This window comes from Oratosquilla oratoria, chromosome 12 (genome assembly GCF_046742065.1).
Source record: "Oratosquilla oratoria isolate Oo_2021 chromosome 12, ASM4674206v1, whole genome shotgun sequence".
Taxonomy (NCBI): Eukaryota; Metazoa; Arthropoda; class Malacostraca; order Stomatopoda; family Squillidae; genus Oratosquilla; species Oratosquilla oratoria.
Genome location: NC_134788.1, coordinates 30,036,785 through 30,049,284, shown reverse-complemented (window position 1 = coordinate 30,049,284; position 12,500 = coordinate 30,036,785).

The window sequence follows — 12,500 nt, the reverse complement described above, 5'->3', positions numbered from 1 at the left end:
CTTGCCTATGTCGAATCCATGACAGAGTCCCATAAGATCATAATCCCATTGGTAAAAATCCCACGCCAATTAACCTAGGCCTATATTCATTAATGAGTTTATCAAATGAAATTATACTTTAACATAGTGTTTATTAATATTATCAACATCCTGGAATATTTTATGTGTGGGATTATGAGCAATGGGATAATATTGACTATGGCATTTTGATTCGTGGGAGTTTGATATATGGTTACAAAATTTAATTGTTCAAATCTCCGAACAACAAATTATCTTTCCGTCATATGCTGTTGGATATGTCCTTAGAGACGTCTAGATGTCTGCAACGGAAGTCATATTTTCTTTATTCAAATGGAGGTTGGAGGTACGAGTACATTTGCTATTGTGTTTGCGAATTTTGATGATTAACATTATATTATCATCTTGATACTTGGTATCTTTATAATTACTTTTGTCGGTTAATTTGCAAAATTAGGTTCTTGAAGGAAGAAGGAATGAAATGAAGACATTGTATTTGATGTAGATACTTTGCAGTAAATGAAATGCGCCAAAAAGGGTGAGTTTGGAAAAGAAATATTTACATTTTGGTGGAAATATGTTGTTGTCAGAAATATAATCTATGTGCAACAACTGCTTAATCATACAACTGTGCTCATGCATAGTTGACAAAAAGACTAATTTTTAGATTCTCACATTGGGAAAGACGTCATTAATCCCACAATGCACCGCGCTCCATTGTCGTCATTATTTTCATGACGTCGATAGAAAACGCTATTTTTGTATATATACATTTCAAGTTTCCTGATTATCTCCATCGAGTTCTTTGGTCCTCAAAATACAGAAATATGTTTTCATCGCCTAAAGTCAAGGAAAAAGTTGCCTACGCGCGATGACCATAACACAAGGACCGGAAAATCTTCCCGCACTCTGATGCCGACGTTATGACGTCACGTCGCATCAAAATCCATCATATTTTCTATATTTTTAAAACATCTTTCTCTCCACGTGTTTAGAAAATTTCTCAGAATGTCTCGTTCAACACAATTGTCAAAATTCATCGTCTTTTAACGTTTCTCTCTACATGTATTTAAAGATTTTCTCAGAATGTTTCGCTCAGTTTTAATATGAACACAATTGTCAAAATTCATCGTCTTTTCTATATTCTTAAAACATTTTTCTCTACACGGCTTTCTCAGAATGTTTCGTTCAGTGTTACGTAAGGCCACGTGCTGACCTGAAAATTTCGCCCCTTGACATCTTTCACGTCGTCTTAAACTAGGCAAAAACACCGTCGATTTCCATCTTCACACTAGGCAAAAATACAGTCGGTTTCCATCTTCACATTTGGCCAAAATACCGTCGATTTACATCTTCACACAAGGCACATTAGCCGTCGATTTCCTCCTTCACACGGCAAAAATACCGTAAATTTCTATTTGCACAAGTAGGCAAAAATACCGTCGATTTCCATTTTTATACTAGGCAAAACTGCCGTCGATTTCCATCTTCATACTAAGCAAAAATGCCGTCGATTTCTTCTTCACACAGGGCATAATTGCCGTCGATTTTCATCTTCACACAAGGCAAAAATACCGTATATTTCCTCCTTCACACCAGGCAAATATGCCGTCGATTTTCTCCACACAGGGCAAAACTGCCGTCGATTTTCATCTTTACACTAAGCAAAAAAACCGTCGATTTTCTCCTTCACACAGGAAAAAAACCCCGCGTCGATTTCCATCTTCACACTCGGCAAAAATACCGTCGATTTCCTCCTTCACACTAGGCAAAACTACCGTCGATTTCCATCTTCACACTAGGCAAAACTGCCGTCGATTTTCATCTTCACACTAAGCAAAACTACCGTCGATTTTCTCCTTCACACAGGACAATAATGACGTCAATTTTCATCTTCACACTAGGCAAAAATACCGTCGATTTCCTCCTTCAAACTAGGCAAAAATACCGTCGATTTCCATCATCACACTAGGCAAAACTGCCGTCGATTTCCATCTTCACACTAAGCAAAAATACCGTCGATTTTCTCCTTCACACAGGACAAAAATGTCGTCGATTTTCATCTTCACACTCGGCAAAAATACCGTCGATTTACTCATTCACACTAGGTAAATCTGCCGTCGATTTCCATCTTCACACAAAGCAAAAATGCCATCGATTTTCTCCTTCAAAATAGGGCAAAAATGCCGTCGATTTTCATCTTCACATTAGGCAAAAATATTTGGTTTGACCGTGTGAATGCATTTTTAAACACGCTGGACAAACCGTTTATCAAACCTGGTTTGCCCCTGTGAATGTGTTTTCAAACACGTTTGACAAACCGCTTGCCAAACCAAGTTTGCCCGTGTGAATGTGTTTTCAACCACGTTTGAACAACCATTTGTCAAACCTGGTTTGCCCGTGTGAATGTTTTTTCAAAAACGTTTGACAAACCGTTCTTCAAACCTCGTTTGCCCGTGTGAATGCGTTTTCGACCGCATTTGACAAACCGTTCTTCAAACCTGGTTTGCCCGTGTGAATGCGTTTTCGACCGCGTTTGACAAACCGTTCTTCAAACCTGGTTTTCCCGTGTGAATGCGTTTTCGACCGCGTTTGACAAACCGTTCATCAAACCTGGTTTGCCCGTGTGAATGCGTTTTCGGCCGCGTTTGACAAACCGTTCTTCAAACCTGGTTTGACCGTGTGAATGCGTTTTCGACCGCGTTTGACAAACCGTTCTTCAAACCTGGTTTGCCCGTGTGAATGCGTTTTCGACCGCGTTTGACAACCCGTTCTTCAAACCTGGTTTGCCCGTGTGAATGCGTTTTCGACCGCGTTTGACAAACCGTTCTTCAAACCAGGTTTGCATGTGTGAATGCGTTTTCGACCGCGTTTGACAAACCGTTCTTCAAACCTGGTTTGCCCGTGTGAATGCGTTTTCGACCGCAATTGACAAACCGTTCTTCAAACCTGGTTTGCCTGTGTGAATGCGTTTTCGACCGCGTTTGACAAACCGTTCTTCAAACCTGGTTTGCCCGTGTGAATGCGTTTTCGACCGCGTTTGACAAACCGTTCTTCAAACCTGGTTTGCCCGTGTGAATGCGTTTTCGACCGCGTTTGACAAACCGTTCTTCAAACCTGGTTTGCCAGTGTGAATGCGTTTTCGACCGAGTTTGACAAACCGTTCTTCAAACCTGGTTTGCCCATGTGAATGCATCTTCGGCAGCGAGACAGAGGGGGCGGCGACCCATCTTCGGGAGCCAGAAGGAGGGGGCGGCGACCCATCTTCGGCAGCCAGACAGAGGGGGCGGCGACCCATCTTCGGCACCCAGACGGAGGGGGCGGCGACCCATCTTCGACACCCAGACAGAGGGGGCGGCGACCCATCTTCGGTAGCCAGACAGAGGGGGCGGCGACCCATCTTCGGCACCCACACAGAGGGGGCGGCGACCAATCTTCGGCACCCAGACAGAGGAGGCGGCGACCCATCTTCAGCAACCAGAGAGAGGGGGCGGCGACCCATCTTCGGCAGCCAGACAGAGGGGGCGGCGACCCATCTTCGGCAGCCAGACAGAAGGGGCGGCGACCCATCTTCGGCAGCCAGAATGAGGGGGCGGCGACCCATACTCGGCAGCCAGACAGAAGGGGCAGCGACCCATCTTCGGCAGCCAGACAGAGGGGGCGGCGACCCATCTTCGGCCGCCAGACAGAGGGGGCGGCGACCCATCTTCGGCACCCAGATAGAGGGGGCGGCGACCCATCTTCGGCACTCAGACGGAGGGGGCGGCGACCCATCTTCGGCACCCAGATAGAAGGGGCGGCGACCCTTCTTCGGCAGCCAGACAGAGGGGGCGGCGACCCATCTTCGGCAGCCAGACAGAGGGGGCGGCGACCCATCTTCGGCAGCCAGACAGAGGGGGCGGCAACCCATCTTCGGCAGCCAGACAGAGGGGGCGGCGACCCATCTTCGGCACCCAGATAAAGGGGGCGGCGACCCATCTTCGGCAGCTAGACAGAGGGGGCGGCGACCCATCTTCGGCAGCCAGACAGAGGGGGCGGCGACCCATCTTCGGCAGCCAGACAGAGGGGGCGGCGACCCATCTTCGGCAGCCAGACAGAGGGGGCGGCGACCCATCTTCGGCACCCAGACAGAGTGGGCGGCGACCCATCTTCGGCAGCCAGACGGAGGGGGCGGCGACCCATCTTCGGCATCCAGACAGAGGGGGCGGCGACCCATCTTCGGCACCCAGACAGAGGGGGCGGCGACCCATCTTCGGCAGCCAGACATAAGGGGCGGCGACCCATCTTCGGCAGCCAGACATAAGGGGCGGCGACCCATCTTCGGCAGCCAGACAAAGGGGGCGGCGACCCATCTTCGGCAGCCAGGGAAAGGGAGCGGCGACCCATCTTCGGCACCCATTTGGAGGGGGCGGCGACCCATCTCCGGCAGCCAGACATAGGGGGCGGCGACTCATCTTCGGCACCCAGACATAGGGGGCGGCGACCCGTCTTCGGCAGCCAGACAAAGGGGGCGGCGACCCATCTTCGGCACCCAGACAGAGGGGATGACGACCCATCTACGGTACCCAGACAGAGGGGGCGGCGACCCATCTTCGGCAGCGAGACAGATGGGGCGGCGACCCATCTTCGGCAGCCAGACAGAGGGGGCGGCGACCCATCTTCGGCAGCCAGACAAAGGGGGCGGCGACCCATCTTCAGCAGCCATACAGAGGGGGCAGCGACCCATCTTCGGCACCCAGACAGAGGGGGCGGCGATCCATCTTCGGCACCCAGACCGAGGGGGCGGCGACCCATCTTCGGTACCCAGAGAGAGGAGGCGGTGACCCATCCTCGGCACCCAGACAGAGGGTGCGGCGACCCATCTTCGGCAGCCAGACAGAGGGGGTGGCGACCCATCCTCGGCACCCAGACAGAGGGGGCGGCGACCCATCTTCGGCACCCAGACAGAGGGGGCGGCGACCCATCCTCGGCACCCAGACGTAAGGGGCGGCGACCCATCTTCGGCAGCCAGACAAAGGGGGCGGCGACCCATCTTCGGCAGCCAGGGAAAGGGAGCGGCGACCCATCTTCGGCACCCATTTGGAGGGGGCGGCGACCCATCTCCGGCAGCCAGACATAGGGGGCGGCGACTCATCTTCGGCACCCAGACATAGGGGGCGGCGACCCGTCTTCGGCAGCCAGACAGAGGGGGCGGCGACCCATCTTCGGCAGCCAGACAGAGGGGATGACGACCCATCTACGGTACCCAGACAGAGGGGGCGGCGACCCATCTTCGGCAGCGAGACAGATGGGGCGGCGACCCATCTTCGGCAGCCAGACAGAGGGGGCGGCGACCCATCTTCGGCAGCCAGACAAAGGGGGCGGCGACCCATCTTCGGCAGCCAGACAGAGGGGGCAGCGACCCATCTTCGGCACCCAGACCGAGGAGGCGGCGACCCATCTTCGGTACCCAGAGAGAGGAGGCGGTGACCCATCCTTGGCACCCAGACAGAGGGGCGGCGACCCATCTTCGGCAGTCAGACAGAGGGGGCAGCGACCCATCCTCGGCACCCAGACAGAGAGGGCGGCGACCCATCTTCGGCAGCCAGACAGAGGGGGCGGCGACCCATCTTCGGCAGCCAGACATAGGGGGCGGCGACCCATCTTCGGCAGCCAGACAAAGGGGGCGGCGACCCATCTTCGGCACCCAGAGAGAGGGGGCGGCGACCCATCTTCGGCAACCAGAGAGAGGGGGCGGCGACCCATCTTCGGCACCCACACAGAGGGGGCGGCGACCAATCTTCGGCACCCAGACAGAGGGGGCGGCGACCCATCTTCGGCAACCAGACAGAGGGGACGGCGACCCATCTTCGGCAGCCAGACAGAGGGGGCGGCGACACATTTTCGGCACCCAGACAGAGGGGGCAGCAACCCATCTTCGGCACTCAGAAAGAGGGGGCGGCGACCCATCTTCGGCATCCAGACAGAGGGGGCGGCGATCCATCTTCGGCAGCCAGACAGAGGGGGCGGCGACCCATCATCGGCACCCAGACAGAGGGGCCGGCGACCCATCTTCGGCAGCCAGACAGAGGGGGCGGCGACCCTTCCTCGGCACCCAGACAGAGGTGGCGGTGACCCATCTTCGGCACCCAGACGGAGGGGGCGGCGACCCATCTTCGGCAGCCAGACAGAGGGGCGGCGACCCATCTTCGGTAGCCAGACAGAGGGGGCGGCGACCCATTTCGGCAGCCAGACAGAGGGGGCGGCGACCTATCTTCGGCACCCAGACAGAGGGGGTGGCGACCCATCTTCAGCACCCAGACAGAGGGGGCGGCGACCCATCTTCGGCAGCCAGACAGAGGGGGCGGCGACCCATCTTCGGCAGCCAGAGAGAGGGGGCGGCGACCCATCTTCGGCACCCAGACCGAGGGGGCGGCGACCCATCTTCGGCAGCCAGACATAGGGGGCGGCGACTCATCTTCGGCACCGAGACAGAGGGGGCGGCGACCCATCTTCGGCAGTCAGACAGAGGGAGCGGCGACACATCTTCGGCAGCCAGACAGAGGGGCCGGCGACCCATCTTCGGCACCCAGAGAGAGGGGGCGGGGACCCATCATCGGCACCCAGACAGAAGGGGCGGCGACCCATCTTCGGAAGCCAGAAAAAGGGGGCGGTTTCCCATCTTCGCACGCGAGACGGAGGGGGCAGCGACCCATCTTCGGCACTCAGACAGAGGGGGCGGCGACCCATCTTCGGCAGCCAGACAGAGGGGGCGGCGACCTATCTTCGGCAGTCAGACAGAGGGGGCGGCGACCCATCTTCGGCACCCAGACAGCGGGGGCGGCGACCTATCTTCGGCAGCCAGACAGAAGGGGCGGCGACCCATTATCGGCACCCAGACAGAGGGGGCGGCGACCCATCTTTGGCAGCCAGACGGAGGGGGCGGCGACCCATCTTCGGCACCCAGACAGTGGGGGCGACGACCCATCCTCGGCAGCCAGAGTGGGCGGCGACCCATCTTCGGCACCCAGACAGAGGGGGCGGCGACCCATCTTCGGCAACCAGACAGAGGGGTCGGCGACTCATCTTCGGCAGCCAGAGAGAGGGGGCGGCGTCCCATCTTCGGCACCCAGACAGAGGGGGCGGCGACCCATCTTCGGTGGCCAGAGATAGGGGGCGGCGACCAATCTTCGGCCGCCAGATTGAGGGGGCGGCGACCCATCTTCGGCATCCTGACAGAGGGGGCGTCGACCCATCTACGGCACCCAGACAGCGGGGTCGGCGACCCATCTTCAGTAGCCAGAGAGAGGGGGCGGCGACCTTTCTTCGGCACCCAGACAGAGGGGGCGGCGACCCATCTTTGGCACCCAGACAGAGGGGGCGGCGACCCATCTTCGGCATCCAGACAGAAGGGGCAGCGACCCATCTTTGGCACCCAGACAGAGGGGGCGGCGACCCATCTTCGGCAAACAGTTAGAGGGAGCGGCGACCCATCCTCGGCACCCAGACAGAGGGGGCGGCGACCCATCTTCGGCAGCCAGACAGAGGGGGCGGCGACTCATCTTCGGCACCCAGAAAGAGGGGGCAGCGACCCATCTTCGGCACCCAGACAGAGGGGGCGGCGACCCATCTTCGGCACCCAGACAGAGGGGGCGTTGACCCATCTTCGGCACTCAGACAGAGGGGTCGGTGACCCATCTTCGGCAGCCAGACAGAGGGGGCGGCGACCTATCTTCGGCACCCAGAAAGAGGGGGCAGCGACCCATCTTCGGCACCCAGACAGAGGGGGCGGCGACCCATCTTCGGCACCCAGACAGAGGGGGCGTTGACCCATCTTCGGCACCCAGACAGAGGGGTCGGTGACCCATCTTCGGCAGCCAGACAGAGGGGGCGGCGACCCATCTTCGGCAACCAGACAGTGGGGGCGGCGACCCATCTTCGGCAGCCAGACAGAGGGGGCGGCGACCCATCTTCGGCACCCAGACAGAGGGGGCGGCAACCCATCTTCGGCAGCCAGACAGATGGGGCGGCGACCCATCCTCGGCACTCAGACATAGGGGGCGGCGACCCATCTTCGGCACCCAGACATAGGGGGCGGCGACCCATCTTCGGCAGCAAGACAGCAGTGGTGGCGACCCATCCTCGGCAGCCAGACAGAAAGGGCGGCGACCCATCTTCGGCAGCCAGAGGGGGCGGCGACCCATCTCCGGCACCCAGACAGAGGGGGCGGCGACCTATCTTCGGCACCCTGAAAGAGAGGGCGGCGACCCATCTTCGGCAGCCAGACAGAGGGGGCGGCGACCCATCTCCGGCAACCAGACAGAGGAGGCAGCGACCCATCCTCGGCAGCCATACAGAGGGGGAGGCGAGCCATCCTCGGCACCCAGACAGAGGGGGCGGCGACCCATCTTCGGGACCCAGTTAGAGGGGGCGGCGACCCATCTTTGGCACCCAGAAAGAGGGGGCGGCGACCCAACTTCGGCAGCCAGACAGAGGGGGCGGCGACCCATTTTCGGCAGCCAGACAGAGGGGGCGGCGACCCATCTTCGGCACCCAGACAGAGGGGGCGGCGACCCATCTTCGGCAGCCAGACAGAGGGGGCGGCGACCCATCTTCGGCACCCAGACAGAGGGGGCGGCGACCCATCTTCGGCACCCCTTTGTCGTGCAGAAAACGGGACATATCTGGGGGAATTAGAGTTTAGATAATGCTCCTGATGCTTCCGTGAGGGTAATTTCGATTGTAATCAACGATGGTGCCTGTGAATGGAATCATATCCACTACAATACCAGTCTCACAATCACACAAGACAAACAATTTGATTCCAAATTAGTTCCTTTCCGTCTGCATATACTGCTTGAAAATAAGACGTCCCTTGAATATCACAAATGATTCGTCTATTACCAGCTTGCAGAAGGGTTTGAGAAATCGGCTGTACCGTTCCTTTATCATCATAAACACATGACATATCTTCCACATGCGGTCGTCTGGTCGAGGTTGTGTGTTCGTGGCAAAGTGGCAAGGTCCTTAATAGTGTTTGGAACCTATTTCTTGACATGAATTTCCCGAATGTTGGTGTACCCAGCAACGGTTCTTTTTTCAATAGTCACTGATGACATGTTTCTTTGCATGTGGCATCAGAATAATTAGAGCAAAGAACACAAAGAGTTCCCTGACTGTTGCGTCTTCCATATCCTGAGGTGGTTGTGTGTATTACTTTCTTCTGAATTGTCACTCTCCTGTGTTATGAGATAATTATGTTGTAGATTAGTCTCCTGCACTATTTTGTCCATTACTTCATTGTCAAAGAAGGCTTCTAAATGTTCTGCTTCCGTTCCATCAGGTCCAACGGGAAAAAAAACTGAAGTCACACCTGATGAGCTAGAGTCAAAATTGTGAATGTGAGGCTCAAAATCATGACCATCACTCCAGGAAGAAAAACCCACATTGTCGCAGGGGTTCGTGTCAGGTGGTGTGGGGGTCGGTGCAACTCCTTCATCCTCACTCGAATTCCATTCATACCCTCTCCCCGATGCACTAAGGCCATTGATGTCTCACTGCTGTCCTCTGCTCGATGATCGTGATTCATGTCATTCTATGATCCAGAGTTTCCATCCGCGCTCTTCTTGATGATGATAGCAAAGTTTGATCACTTCGTCGCCTTTGGCCAATGCTGATTTGGGTCCAAGTATCCGTCATTACCGCTAATCATGTGTGACCTAATACAAAAATAATACATAAGATAGCAATAATACCATAATACCATTATAATGGTCATGATAATGATTATAATGATAATAATACTGGCGATAACAATGATGGATGACAATAATAGTGACGGTAATGATATTATTGATAATGGTAACGATGATAATGATGGTAAGGATAATGGTAATGATGATGATACTGATGATGATGATGATGATGATGATGATGATGATGATGATGATGATGATGATGATGATGATGATGATGATGATGATGATGATGATGATGATGATGATGATGATGATGATGGCTATTGTGATGAAATAACGATGAATGAAATGTCAACTAATAATTAGGCCAGTTGACAGGAGAGGCTCTCAGTGACAAACGGATCTTATAACTATAACAACATGCAAATCGTGAAAATCGGAGACTCATAAGACATGCTCCCAGAGAACAATGCTAAAATAAGTGTTCTATCCCACACGAGAAATATTAGCACGATGTGTATTTCAGGCTTGTCGCTGAAAGCCGACCCCGCTCGCCTCAAGTCCTCACGAATCTGTAGGCTACGTGACGTCATAACGTAATTTTCAACAAGGTGGACAGACCGAGTTTATATATACTTCGCAAAGTACTACATAAACGATTTCAAACATGTCTTTCACCAAGTATTTCTACTAATGTACCACGAGATGATAATAGTATATTATGCATTAGGCATGCTAAGAAAATATGGGGAAAGAGATAAACGGCAACCCTAACATTATAAAGCGAGACTTTTTATCGTGCGCATAATATTTTCATGCCTAATTTTATTTCTTGTGTCTCAGTATTATTCTGTACCGTCTATACATATTTCTAATCTTGGCATATAACTTTACTAAACAATAAACTGTTTTCGATAAGAAAAAAATATGAACCGTTGATCATTAGTGTAGACTAACAAATTAAAGCAATAATTTAGCCAAGCTTCAAGAAAAAATAATAAAACTAATTATGTCTTATATAGCTTTGTAACTAAAACTCTTGCCTAAAGGATAAATGAACTGGTAGCTACTTTGCTAGGCTAATCAGAATATACAAGTGTATGTTCTTCACAGTAACTGATATACTCCCCTCTTGACAACTCAAGCTTTACTGATTTTTTTAGGGTGGTCGCAGCCAATCAGGTGATTGATAGGAGAGTTGCTAAGTATTAATATAATGCTATTATAATAAGACGGCATTTGCCGTTGGCGGTGTATATCTGTCACATCCCATCCACGGCAGTGTACTGTTAGGGCATAGACAACTATGTCGAGGGGGTCCATTTTCCACGGGGGGTCCATATTTCACAGGGGGTCCATATTTTACAGATATAGTAACTACGAGCCAATCAGCATGTTCTTTGAAGAACAGAAATACTGAAACCTTATATATATATATATATATATATATATATATATATATATATATATATATATATATTTTTTTTTTTTTTTTTTTTTTTTTTTGACAATTTTTGGAAATAGACTCATCCACTGGGGTTCGAATCCCAGTGGATGAGTCTATTTCCAAAAATTGTCAAATGATAAAAACACTTGTCGGAAGACTAACCTGCATAAAGGATTTGATGAAATACATTACGTATCATGTTCTGTCCGAGTGCCCTCGGCGGAACGACTGGGCCGTGAACCAAGTCGTTTCGTTTTGTAGGGTCGAGATGGCATGGTCGGTAAGGCCTTTGTCTTATAAGACGCAAGCCGCCTAGGCAAGGGTTCGAATCCCAGTGGATGAGTCTATTTAAAAAAAAAAAAAAAAAAAAAAAATATATATATATATATTACATATATATATGTATATATATATACATTATACACACACACACACACACACACACACACACATATATATATATATATATATATATATATATATTATACATATACATACATATATACATAATTACATATCATGGGAAAGGTGGAGGGGGAAACACGGGTCTTTATCTGATTATCGAGTTTATTCCTGACCGGTTTCGCTTACAATAGCTTCTTCAGAGGAGTGTTCCTCTGAAGAAGCTATTGTAAGCGAAACCGGTCAGGAATAAACTCGATAATCAGATAAAGACCCGTGTTTCCCCCTCCACCTTTCCCATAATTTGTCCCAATGTCTCTATAATTACATATACACACACACACACACACACACATATATATATATATATATATATATATATATATACACATACATATATGTATTTATATATATATATACATATATACATATATGTATATATATATATATACATATATGTACATATATATACGTATATGTATATGTATGTACACTATATGTCTTGCTTGGTGTCTACACAATGAGACAGGCCTACCAACTTCACGGTGTAAGATACGGCATATAAACGCACAAATACATGCATACCTACATATATACACACATGCGTACATAAACATACACACGATTATATTCAAGGTTTTTTTATCAAATACTAATTCTATACTAATTAAAGGAATTATGAAAACAAATGGTAATAAAATGAGTAGCGAGATAGACGACGAATGGAGAATTTCCGAAAGAAAATTTTGATCTTACTTATCTATTTACCTATCTTATCTCTTTACTCTGTTTATATATTTGATAACTAATTTATTTGTGTCTTTACTTATATATTTACATATATATTCATTTATTTACTCATCTACTTTTGGCGGGAAATTATTCATGTTGAAAGTACGTCATCACATGTCAGGGGTACCAACCTCATCCCAGCACAGAAAATATCAACTTTCACA